Below are 13,749 nucleotides of genomic sequence, written 5' to 3' on the forward strand. Positions count from 1 at the left end.
TCTTTTCTGGATTTGGACCAGTAAAAAAATTTACTACATAATAGGCTGTAAAACTAGTAGGGAATTCTCATTTTCCACATTTATTCAGAACACATTTTTAATCCAGTGCAGTTATCAACTTCAGATCTTACTACAAGAAGTAGGAAATGATTGATGGTGCAAGAAAACACGAAGACTTTCTTTCCAGAAGATATGTTGTTACACATGTTGGCATGTGTTCTGACACTGAGTGATGAGTTGAAAACATTGTTGGGCGTAAAGAAGCAAGGCAGAGTAAAGAGGAAGCCTTTCCATTTGCATAATATAGTACTCTAACAGCTAACACTGAGGAGGCCTGTCTTCTCTGACTGAAAACTGTCATGACAAGACTAAGTGGAAGTTTAATTATCAAACTTAATTCTAAAACCACAGCTTGTTTTGTTTCTTTTAGCTCACAAGATTTAAGGAGTCTTATTTAGGCCTGGATCCAAGGTGGACTGTTAAAAATAAGCAGCAAACAGAAAGCACATTTTAAATCTAATGTTCCGTGGCACATTATATCTTCCTTACTGTCTCTCTAATATCAAGCAGTGCATCAGTGAACGCTGGCACTGTTTGGAAGCTGTTCCTGCTTCCACTGGGGCTAAAGACAAATTTTTTTCTTAATGGAAATGAATCTTGATCTTTTCATCGAGTATTTTATTTTCATATTAAGATTGCAGCTTTTTCTGTTCATTCTTCTCTAGCTATCAATTTCACTCTTGGCTCTGAAATTGCATGAGCTAAAGGAACCATATGTTTGAGATTGTATTTTAGGAAAACCTTTCTGATTTGTCAAAATGCCTTTGAACTATGTTTCTGGCATATTCCTCAGTAAATATTTGAAATGAGCTCCTTGTATGCCAATGAATTGAAGGATTTCATCTTATTGTGGAATATGGGAATTATTTAAAATAATTTATGATAAAGCAACATAGAGGTTTAATAAGATCTAATTTAATTCTTTAAAAGTAAGCAACAGGACTGGTGCAATAAAATGCTTTTAATTCAAAATGTAGCTAGGGGTATATCAGCCAGCCTGTGTACCCTGACTTTAAAAATGGATCAGCTCAAATATTGACAGCAGCTCAGTTCTGTAAGCTTGTCTGCTTAGCTTGGTACAACAGTGGTGGGTTTTTGTTTGTTCATTTTTCTCATTCTTCTCCCAAATTTTAGCAGCCTGAGAATTTCTATAATGTATAGCCTTGCAGAGTACACATATAAAAACAGGATTTTGGGGGGGAGTACCCAACCCACAAGAAGGGAAGTTTCTGCAGTAATCCAGAACTATTTGAAGTACATATGGTGTGATGTGTGATTTAAATAAGAAAGAATTGTTTTTGCATCTTCATTCCTTTAAGAAATGCTTTGTTTTCAAGAAGCAAAAATATCTCTTTTCTAAAACAGGTGTACAGAAATATCTGGTCAGGAAGTAGCGTATGTAAATTACGAAAACAGTTGGAGCTGTAGGAATTGTATCTATCGAAAACATACCATTGTGCAGGAGCTATCCCTATCACCTGAGAGATGTCCCGCAGAAATAGCATGAGACTTGCAGCATGCTCAGTAACTAGGACAGTGATTTAAATACAAAGATTTATACTACAAAATTGTCTGTATATTGTCAGAAAAGCCTCCAACAATCTGAGATGTCTTAGTTTGTGGCAGTAATCCAGGCAACAAGTCTTCAGGTTCATGAAAGAACCACAAATTTTCATTAGGAAGTACTTAAGGAGTTGCCTGTCATCTTGCACTAACCAAACACTCCATGTTTCCTCAAATGCTTGTTTCTTTTAATTACAGCTGGATGGACTGCATCCTGCATCAAAAGGCTAAGCTGTTCCTGAGGCAACAAGGTAGGCTGGAAAATCAATGGTTAGGAAAATGTTTTGGGAGAGAGCTAGAAAACTGATGGAAGAATGTAGGACCGTAATTCATTTGCATAAGATGTACTCATAACTGCAGTGTTGATGATAGTATTTTCCTGCAGTCCCATTGTTTGAATCAGACAAAATCAAAGGTATCATTCCGAATCCATGCAAAACCAGACTTACTAAGCAGGAATTGACTTATTTATTTATTTATCTTTTCCCAGAGACAAGCATAATAGCATTCTAAACATTAAAATAGTTTTCCTTTCTCAATTTTAGAATTGGAAGGTTGGCATACTTTCAAAGGCTAGACTTGCCATAATTATTTGTCTGGCTTGCCAACACATAAATTGCCTGTACTGTGGCCTGTTTCTTAATGTGTTTCTGCACAGGCTTGAATTCTGGAAAACACTGGGGTTTTGAAATACTGGAGAAAGATCCAAGACTCTCACAGAATTCTCTGAACTAATCATATCCGCTTATGTTCCTTGCTGCCTTCTGCTAAAATAAAACAAACTGCTACTAGTAATTTCTACCTGTCCCAAGCCAGGCTCTTGCTACAGTGCAAGGCTGAGGGCATTAGTTCAGCAGTGCATTTGGATAGAGCTCAGTCCCTCCCTCCTGCCTGTCTGTTCTTTCCAGCCAGTCACAGCTACTAGAAACCTCGAAGTCCTCACTGAGAAGAGGCAGTGGAATTCAAAGCAATCAGCTAGCTAGCATCCAAAACCACATTCCTGATTTAAGTACTGCTTACAAGCATATATATCCCTTTCCTGCCTCCAAGCAGAGTTTTTGCCAGTAATTATTGTTTTACAGTAGAAAGCAAACAGTATCTTCCTTCCTCTTCAAACTGTAAAGTACTACCACTTACTCTGAAGACAGTAAGTTCTTTTTGGTCCAGTATTTCTTTTACAGGTTATTTTGCTTAGAAAGCTGTAGGCTGAATTCAGATTATAAGGGAAGACAAAAATGTGCAAACGTACATTTTAGAAGTATCTAGGAATAAACAGCTTGTCTAGCAAAGCAAATAAGTGTGTTTTTCGCATTTACAGTTTCAGGAAATGATATGGTTATGGAAAAATAAATTACACATTTATTTCCTGAACAGAACATGAGAAAGAAAAAGGCTTTGTAAAAAAAGTAGCAACTAGTAAGAGATACCTGTTCTTAAAAACAGTCTACAAACATACCTATTGCTTGTTTTTGTGAAAGCTAAGAACAAGTGGTTCAGACGCAGGTAGCTCAGGCAGTTGAAATAATTGCCTGATTTTTGAAGTGCACATATAATCTTCAATAAATTCCCAAAGCCTTTCAGATTTTCCCAACACAGGGAAAAAACACTGTTCCAAATTAGAGCTTCTAAGAAAATGGTATGCTGCCAGGGCTTCACACAGGAAAATAACTAGTCCCGGAACTGAAACAGATCTTTTTTTAAACAGGCCTAAAAATCCGAACAAACTGTGCTCATTCACTTTGTGAAGAACCACCCTCATGACCTAAGCAGGCTCTGCTAGCCATATGCTGATAGATATTATGCAAGTGCTGTATGTGCTCTCATTTGATGGCTTGAATGCCTTCAGCTGTGTTTAAGATTTATCTGACGCTCAAAATAGAGAGCAAATTTGTCTTCTGCTGGCAGAAGTGCTGCAGTTGCTTTTGAAACAACATTAATCCTGAGGAGAGACTACCCAACTGAGAGCATTTATAAAGCTATCTTTCAAAGATATGCCTTTAGTTATGAGAGAGGTTGAAGACTGAGACCTACAGAATCTTATGAGTATGCAAAACCTTCAGACAAGAGCAGGTGAGATGACACATAAGAGTTTGAGTGTTGAAAGAGAAAGACATATTCCCTGATAAGAGTTAAATTTTCTAGCCAGAATAGAAAGAAGAGTAGCTGTTCAACTGAAAATGAAGCAAGTCTGTTTTTTTCATTCACTGTATATGCTTCCCATATATTAAATGTTCAGAATTCTGCATTTCAAAGGCAGAATATGAATCATGCTGAACTACTGTTCTACAGCTTTTCTAAATGCCGTAGATGTTAAACACAATGAGTGGAAGGGAGGGGGGCTGCTCAGTCCAGAAGGGTGTAAGACAAACCTCATACTCGTATGGCAAGCAGAATCCTCACCAAGTGAGGTGCTTTGCAGCAGGAAAACTTAACTAAGGTTGAGCTGTATAATGAATCTGTAAATGGTGTCTAGATTAAATAGTTTAAAATGAACTCGCACATCTCATTATACTTAGGTAACTCATCCTGTATGTAGTATAGCAATATTTGTAGAAGCTGTCTGATGGCATTCATTAAGAAATGTAGATTTTAGTAAGTATTCGAAAATACTCTTCTTGTTTTTGTTTTTTTCAGCTACTGTACTTCCAGTTCCTAAAGTTAGCTTTTCACCTTTAGGCCATAAGATGTTTTTTTGCCATCTTGATCCTGTAATCAGTCATTTTTAATTATCATTGACTGGAAAGAAAAGAATGAAAACACAGTTTAAAATCCTTAACAGATTATTCAAAGATGAAGCGCACTTCAACACACTTGAATGAAATTGGATTTGAAGAACATTGGCACATTTTCCCAGAAGTTTTTGAGGCACATTTGAATTTTGAGAGATGCCTAATATTAAGAGAAAGAGAGTTCAGAAGCATATGAAAATAATCTCCCTGTATGCAATATGAAAGTCATTAGTAATATTGAACTTTATTAGTCTAACTCAATAGAATCAAATTTTAAGCAGTCTTCTTCTCCAGGCTGTCCCCAAAACGCTTTATATTTTTTGTCTGTTTCCTAGGTGATACTCCCTCCTAATCTTGCCTACAAAGCTATGACCTACGATATGAATTTGGAGTCTTGTAACTGTTTACTGTCATTCCTCATGCAGACACTATTAAGAATGCTATTTATGGTTTAGTTTTGATTATCTAGCATGTAAAAAGTCTCAGCTAAACTGCAGAAAACTACTTTTCTCACAGGTAGTTACACCAATGTAAATGATAGAGCTTCTCATTTAGAAGTGAGCTTGTATAGAAGAAGCTTTGATGAAATTTGCAAAGCATATAAACTACTAATAATCAACAAATAATTATCAACATCCTCCCCTTTGTGTAAAGTGGGAGACATTTCCTTTAACACTGCTGTGGCAGCTTCCTGTTTCAGTGGAGTAGTTAAAGGAAAAATCTAGATAGTTAATTATCTTAATACTGCTGGCTATGCAAGAAAACTCTCTCTTATAATATAAACATGTTTGAATTTGAGAATATCAGTACTTATTTTAAATGCAATTTTAAGGTCTGTTTTTATACGTCTTTTTTCAGTTTTTGGTTATTTTCAGTTAGTTTGCTTTCAAATTACAGTTGACAAGAAAGATTCAGCAAAGCTCAAATAAGCAGGAGGTGATTTTATATCTTGGTGCATTCAGGGCAAGTCAAAAAAAAAAAAAATGGAACAGATGCGGTTACTTGCAAGCAAAAATAATAAAGTGTTAGGAAATTTTGTTCCCTCCAAATCTGATTTTGTAATCCTGCAGAGATTCAGCTGTATGCTGGCCTTGGCATACATATCATCCAACCGTCCATAGCCTAATGCTGAAATGAAATGTTTTAGGTTGACTTTTTTTTTTTTTTTTTCAAATAAATTGCAGTAGGTAGCTAATGGCAGCTATGAGCCCCCCATGGTCATGAAATAGTTCCCTACAGTGGAACAGGGTATGCCTGAAATGTGTTGCTCCTTGTGCTTTCCACTGGCATATTGACTCCTACGTGTTTGTTTAAAAATAGCATGTATTAGAATAGCTTCACAGAAATTGTGACTAGCATTATTAGTAACATCAGAAAAAGAAGGGTGAAGGTATAGAGTTGACACTTGCAGTATACTGTAAACCCTGCAAATAATCATAAGTTGCTGAAGGCCTAGTATTAAAGAAAAACAATAAGAAAGATGTAAGAATACGGTTACGTGTTGTAAAAACAAAAAACAACAACAAAAAAAACCTCCCAACTAACCACATATTCAGAGATTATATATGAATCCAAAATGAGTAAGAGTCATGCTCTGATCTCTGTTTACAACAGTGATGTTGAAGAACAGCACCAATGGGTCGTGAAGTGTAACCTGTCAGCGTTATCTCTGCCACCGAAGTCATCAGGCTTCCTAGGAAGTAGAAATCTCCGAAGTCAGGTAGGAGATAACAAAAGCATGATTTTTTCCGCTGCTGCCTCTCCTTCATAACAAGTAACTTCATAAGTGCCAGAACGAGGAGCCATTTCTTTTCTGTGCATGCTTTCTGTCTGTTCATATGCTTCGTCTGAAGTTTTTTTCTCTGGTTATGGCATAAGTTGTATTTCCTGGAAATACTACAGTTTAACAAAGCACATGTATACTCTGAAGCCTTTCTCTCAGTGGGATATGTAATGTGATTACATAAAGATCTCTCTCCTCTTCCCATCTGTTTAGTGTCACAAAACTTGCGGGAACACAATATCTTTGAGGCCATATCCCTCTGTCAAATTTTGTTAAAACTGAGTAATGTGTTCCAAAACTATTGGAAGAGATAAACAGCATGAAGTTATAATCCTCATTTCTTTAGGATTAAGGGAGGGAAAAAAATGTAAAAGCAATGTTCCATATCTCTCAGAAAAACAATTTAACATCATTATAAAATTTCATTGGTCAGTTTATGGTATCTGAATTACATTATCACTGGTTTTGTGTTACTGGGCTTTCATTTAGAAGGAATGAAAGAAGGAATAATGTAATATTTGCTACTTGGGCTTCATAAGCTTGTGTTGTTCAGATGCTGTGGGTAATGTACTGTACTGGTCTTTTCACATTATTGGAATCAGGGAAAAAAAGGAAACTTCAAACAAAGCATTGATTAATACTGAACACTAGTGTTACTATGCTGGTCTGTGATGGTTATCTGGAGATGCCACCATAAGCAGTGAATATTTTTAGAAATGATTCTACTTTGGAAATGGATTTTGTCAAATAGCACCATGTATTCATATCCTCACTGAGTGACAGACTGAAAACTGAACTTAAAAAATACTATTATATTCCTAAATAATCAGCACAGCAACTTCATTTTGAATTTACAGTTAAGGTGGATTCTCTCATACTTATATGTTAACATAAATAAGCTGAATTTTTTTTAGAACTGGAAGGAGAAGAAGGGCAATAAGCAAGGGAGGGAGGTTGCTTAGAGTTTGCTAGGTAAACGAGAGCCTGTATACACACAAGAATTGCCTGTAATTGTAAGCCCGAGCGGAACCTGGGAACCTGGTTTACTAAAATGCTAGGTAAGCCAAGAATAAAACAACTAGTTTTTTAATCCATCAGCAGTTTGTAAGAATAACCTCCTCAAGGTTGTGCTTTGAAGGAGGGAAAAGGACACGCACTGGTTCGCCTGATACGCAGTGTTATGCATTTGGTCATACATAGGGTAACAAGAGTTTCTGTTCCAGAAGGCTCTTGGAAATATCTCCAAGTTGCATTTATTTTCAGATATGCGTCCATGATGTGGGACTGAACTGTTCTTCCATGCTATGTCATTCATTCGTCTTACATTCAGGCTGATATTTACTGCTTGGGGCCCAGTTCTGCAAACATTTCTCATCTAATATAGCACTCCTGGTTTCAGTGGAACTATGCACGTGATGGCTAGTGTTGCCAGAAATTTGTCCCTGGGGCAGGTGAACACTGCTTCTAATTAAGGTTGAAAACTGCTTATTGAAGAAAAAAACATTGCTTGGAGTTGTTTCCCCCCCCCCCCCCCCCCCCAACTTTAAAATATTATACCTGACAATGCAGTCAGTGAGGGGAATCACTCAGAATAGATGCAAAATATGAATTTTCTCTATTAATTGTTTTTGAATGTCTCTAGTAATGATAGATTTTGTTTTGAAACTGAAATTTATAAGTATCTTGCCCATTAAGAAATTTTCACACCATGCAAATGAGTTAGCTGCTGGGAAAATGACTATTATGATGACCTTGGACCAGCACAGTGCTCTTGTGGCCAAGGAGGCCAATGGCATTCTGGGGAGTATTAGAAGGGCTGTGGTTAGTAGGTCAAGAGAGGCTCTCCTCCCCCTCTACTCAGCCCTGATGAGCCTACATCTAGAATATTTCAAAACCCTCCTGGATGCATTCCTGTGATACCTGATCTAGGTGTTCCTGCTCCAGCAGGGGATTGGACTAGATCATCTTTCAAGGTCCCTTCCAACCCCTAATATTCTGTGATTCTGTGAAGATAGCTTAAGAAATGCCATCCTTATTCCATTAAATACAGCTTCCAGCTTTCTTAGTGTTGGTTTAACTTGGTGTAGTTTTGCAATGCTTTGTCTCAGTATTACTAATTTCGTGGTGATATCTGTTTTCCATCAAAATACTACAGCTTCTTTCTTATTATTGCTTTGTAATTCAGCCTTTGGATAACTTTCCTTTTCTGTCCTTGTTCAAACTACCACGAAGTGGCTCACAAAACTAAATGAGGTGCTTGATAAAGTCACACATTAGATTGTTACTCACAGAGTTGTACACAGGTTTCTTTTTGACCATGAACTCTAAGTGATGCATAGCTGCTTTGCTGTGCTAATGGAATATCCAACTTTGCTTTACATTGCTGGAAATGATCCATTGCTCTCTTGCAGGGGTGGAAATGTTTTTCCAGATACAATTTTCCTATTTTTACTAAGGAAATAACAATTGCTTTTTAACAATGCAAATGAAGATCATCAGTGTAATGACAGTCCTCTCGGTATTTGACAAATTACATGTGTTTGATTTTTTACAATTATAATGAAAGCGTTAGTAGAGCTAATAACATAAAACAATAGTCCTCTCTGTGTTTCCATCCAAAAAAAAAACAAAACACCAATCGAAAGCTCAAGTACTTCATAGATTTTCCTCGTGGATTTGACATTTCCTAAACATAATAATTAAGAAAGGGGAAAAAAAGAAAATGAAAGAAAAAATATATGTCTTCCTTTGTATGCCTTTGTCTCTTTCATTGTGTGAGTCCTGTGAAAGATGGCTATAAACGGTCTTGGCAGTTCTTTTTGAAACTTGAATTTTGTGAACTACTGTGGCTCAGTATCAGCCATCAGATATATAAAAGTTCGGTTTTAGAAAAGACTTCATTGTAAGGTGTTTTTCCTTCAAAGAACACACTGGAAGCATATAATGAGTTTTAAAACTGATTGCTACATGTTCACAGGATCTCTGGACTGAGGACTGATGACCTGTACATTTCGGTTTATCATATTTCATGTACTTAAGGGACAAATCATTTCCAATAGCCAAGCTGTCCTCCGTGTAATTTAAGAATGAATTATTGATGAATATCAAAAAATGAAAACCTAAAACATCACACTAAAGTCACGGTTACTGAATTTTGGATCTAGGGAAATAGTGGTACTTCAGCCATTGATACAAATTTACTGGTATTTTTATTTAAAAATTAAAAGCGTGCAAGTCCTTTTTTGGAGGATTATCTGCGGTTTGTGCTTTCCTACATTAGCTGCTCATATTTGCATGGAAATACTCTCAGTGACTTAAAACACTTCTGGTATAATAAACCCTTTTCCCTTTCACATGACTGCACTGTTTCTCTTAACCATTTTATTTCTAGGACAGTTCAAGCTTAAGTATAGCTTTCTCTTTTGTAATAGCTAATGCTAGTTATTATTCTGGCTCTTCTCTTTATCCTGTGACTTCCAGAACAGAAGTCCCAATTTGTAGGAGCTTTTGCTCAAAAAAACTTAGTCTTCGCTGCAGGGCATATAAAATTTTTCTAGGTGGTTACAGATTTTGTTTTAACTTCATTTTTGTACTTGGCTGTTCTTTGGAACATATTCTCAAACTTTGTCTTTCTTTTTTTGAGTCCTTTGCCCTTAACAAAACTTCTTGAGGATCCCAAGGGATTTTTAAACCCAAGAACAAGCAGACTTTCTGCTGGTACTTTTAAGTTGCATTGCCTCCAGTGAGTTTGCCTCTTTATAGTATTGGCATATACTCTAGTGAGGATAATTTGCCTTTGCATGTTCTTTTTCTTTCCCATTTATCATCTGCAGTCTCTGACTTTTAGGTATTTTAGATCTTGTCTTACCCGAGGATCCATAGTAAGTCATTCAGTATCATTACTTTTCCTTACTACCTTTTCATCATACTCAATAGAGTACGATGTGGTATGGTAGTGGGGTGCTCTTCATCATACTCCATTCAGTACCCCCCACCGCACCACAGCTCCCCAAAAGCAACCCTAAAACATCTAATCTTTGTCTCTTCAACAGAGAGCTCATTTGCTTAAGATTGTAAAACTGACTGTTGAATCTGAGATTAGTCACTAATATGAGATTAGTCAATTTTTGCTTTGTTTTACTGGAAAACATCTTATTCAACAACTCATTGCTACAGGAGCTAGTAGTCTTCAGATTTCATCAGTGCAGTCTGAGTTAGTTCATGCACTGGAAAACAGCTAGGGAACCTCTTCAGCACAACAGCTGCGTCTGAATCAGCTGCTGTCAGGAACTGGGTACCAACAAAAAGGTAACCTCTGTTTGCAGTTGTAACGAGAAGCCCCACTGAAATCTCCTGCAGCCATTTTCCACAAACAAAAATTGCAAAATTTCTCTCCACTGGCACCTTTGGCTTGCCCTTTCATCCTCTCAGAGCTTTATAATAATAATTATTTTTTAATCCAATGGCATGATGGAGAGAGATCTGTTTAAAGTGGTTGCACACATTTGGCTTTGTTCTGACTCTGGTTCCATCAGGCTGTTCACTACAGAAAGCTTGACAGCTTTCCTCACTCTGTGTGAAAATGAGTGAAAAGCCCACTCCTGGGTGTTACAGAAAGGGGTAAAGAGGCAGAGCGTGTGTGCATCTGGCTAAATTTGTGGTGGGGAGTGGGGAGGAGGAAGAGTTAGAAATGAAAAAGATGCTTCTAACTTCATTTTAGATAATGTGAGAAAAAATCCTGGTGTGATCTACCTTTCCTGAATGGCTTTTTGTAGTGCTGAACTGTGATGAATGTTGATGGATGGATCAGAATGTAGTTTCGGGAAGTACAGAGCAAAGGGTCCATAATGCGTGTTAAACTGCAAAAGCTAACAAATGGTTTCTTGTGTGTTTGCTGCCAGGACACAAGACTTCTGTTTCTTGCTTTAAATGGAAAAACAAACAAGTGGACAGGTTCTCCGTTGTACATGGCTGGCATTAGGGAAGGATGTAGCTTTAGAATTGTACTGAAGGCTATGATTGCATTGTAGAGAGGAAGATTTAGTGTGTTTAGCTCGCTGTTTAGTGGGAACATGAAACCTTGTCTGAGTGAAAAATGTTGATGGCTTTATCGATAGGGCTCAGTAAACTGTATATGCTGCCATCCATTATGAATGTTGTAAAATCATGTGGTGCCTTAATTAGCTGAAGGTTGCTGTACACTTACTGGTATTTCATTTTCTCAAGAGTGTTTCAAATAACTTTCAGTTTTTCAATTATTTCCCTTAGATGTTCATGGCAGTTGAGAGAATTTTAAAATGATTCATTGTTTTCATTTTTTTTTTTTTTTTTTGTGACTAGGTTAAATATTGATTTTGGTATTATAACTCTGAACCAAAATTGCCAAGGGAACATTATACAAAGATAGTCTTTCAAAACAATTTATCATACATACATAATTTGTGTTTTGAGAGCATGGTCAGTGAAACAAAAGACATTAGCAAAATCCCAGGCAATGAATTCAATTGCATTGTAAGTCTTTGCAACATGACACTGTAGAGACCGAAAGAGTCAATGGGTTCAAGAAAGGATTAAGCAAATTAATTAAGGACGCGATTCCTAAATTGTATCCTGAGCTCTGGGAAATGGATTTTGTTTCCATTTCTGTCTGTGAATGGCTCTGCCACCAGAAAAATTAGACACCACCTCTTGGACGCTGTTCTACTAAAAATCTAGTATCTGACATACCTGACCTTTATTTGTAAGAATATTGACTTGGGCACAAACGTTTTTTGAGCTATGGTCAAAAGCTCAACATGATTGTATTTGATTTTGATTTTAGGAAAACAGAGTACCTTCTCTTGCCTAATTTACACCATCATGGGTGCTGAAATAAAAGAGATGTTATTTTTGGCAAAAGAAAAATACAATTTTAATTATCTAATTAATTAACTAATAATTTAAATGAGGAAAACCTAAGCCATCTATTTTAAAGTATTATGGATTAGTGTAGTAGTAAAAAGAAAGAGTAGATAAATAGGTAAAATGAAAACTTCAATCATTGTTATTTTAGGTTTTTCATAACTTGAAAAAGCCTGCATATAGAAATTCAGATTTATTGTTTAAAAAAAAAGTCTCAGTCACACTTTGAATAAAAGAGAAATAGTAGAATATAATAGAGATTTAAACCCAAATCTTTAATCAGCTTTGTAATTGTTATCTGCCATTTTATTAATCCTCTTTTCAGGGTGAGGTTTACCATTCTTCCTCAGTGCAGCAGAAAATACCTTCAGCTGCTGGATTTGGCTGCATTGGTCTGGTGCTTTTGCTAGAATGATTTGCCTCTAATCATCACTGGGAAGTGCTCTAACACATTTGGCGGGAGTTTTCTCCCTCTCTCAGTGCAGCTGTTCAATTTTGTGTGAAGAATTAAATGCTCATTTCAAAAGGTATCGGCATTCAGGGCTTGCCCCTGCCAGCTGAGTGCCCTAACCCCAAAGCTGCAGATTCATTTTCACACAGTCTGCTGTTCCAATGAATCTTGCAGTGCTCTGTGTTAAGGTGAGCAGCTTGAAAAGGACCTAGTTAGGACTTACTTTGAGAGATCTGTTGCAGTATAGTAAAAACACCTTACCTGTCATGTAAGAGAAGCAGAATGCAGTTCAACGTGGAGACATAAGATACAGGGTATAGTTGAGCTACAGTCACTTACCCCATATGAAAGTCATAATTGCAGTAAACTCTGGTAAGGAACCATTGGTCCCATGCCTCTCTTTACTGGTGTTTTTTTTTTTTTTCTTTTCTTTTCCTTTTTTAACCCAAATTCCCTTGTGATTCCTTTACTTTTTTTTTTTTTTTTTTTTTTTTTTTTTTTTTTCCCAAAAGATGGCAAAATGAAATATTTACTGATTTGTTGAAAACCTGAAAACATTTTAGTGCTTGATGGGAGAGGAAAAAAAAAAAAAAGGAAGATTTTCATTCTGAGACTCTAATTCTTGCAGTGTTGACTGATGTGCTGTTGCCTTCTAACTTGCTGCTGAAAACTGTCCCCAGCCAAGCATCAAGAGCAGGAGAGATGGGAGTTTATCCGTTCATCTCTCCAGGGTAAGAACTCAAAAATACAGGGGGCCTGTTCAAGTGCCAAATAATATCTTCCATGTGTGAAATTAAAAAGGGAAATTAAGTGCAAGGAAATACTGTTGAAAGTTCCAAGTGTAATCACAAAAAACATAGAATAAAACTTTTATTTTTTTTTTCAGTAACTTTTTATTTCTATATCTGTGGACCTATTGTCTGTTGCTTTTCGATGCTGTCCACTGGAACAATAGAAAAAGAGAGGCAAGATGGTTAGGAATTGAAAAAAAAAAACACTACTTTTTTTTAGTATTAAAAATTAATTGGGAAAATTGGGGGGAGGGTATTCACATTTTGAATTCAAAAATAAATGAATGTTTATAGTATCTATAACTGAAAATTAACTATTTGTGTGCGTAAGCATCTATACACACACAAGTGTGAGTTGGTTGTTCTGTAACCAATTGCTGTAGTATTTTCTCCTTTAATGTGGAAGATCGAGAGTCACAGTTTCTGGGATCTGCTCTATATTTTCCCACCTATCCTTGCTGTGCTTCAGTC

The 13,749-nt window shown here is 36.5% G+C and overlaps 1 long non-coding RNA gene across 4 annotated transcripts in view; it reads left to right on the forward strand.

The window, feature by feature from the left end:
* The window catches only part of LOC137857915 (uncharacterized), a 102,361-nt gene extending 96,321 nt beyond the window's left edge, over positions 1-6,040 (forward strand). For all 4 annotated transcript variants that reach the window (XR_011097371.1, XR_011097372.1, XR_011097369.1 and 1 more), the window contains 2 exons: positions 1,822-1,874; positions 5,967-6,040. This is a non-coding gene — a long non-coding RNA (uncharacterized lncRNA). The remainder of the gene's footprint in view (positions 1-1,821; positions 1,875-5,966) is intronic.
* The last annotated feature ends 7,709 nt before the right edge of the window (positions 6,041-13,749 follow it).

This window comes from Anas acuta, chromosome 5, assembly GCF_963932015.1.
Source record: "Anas acuta chromosome 5, bAnaAcu1.1, whole genome shotgun sequence".
NCBI lineage: Eukaryota > Metazoa > Chordata > Aves > Anseriformes > Anatidae > Anas > Anas acuta.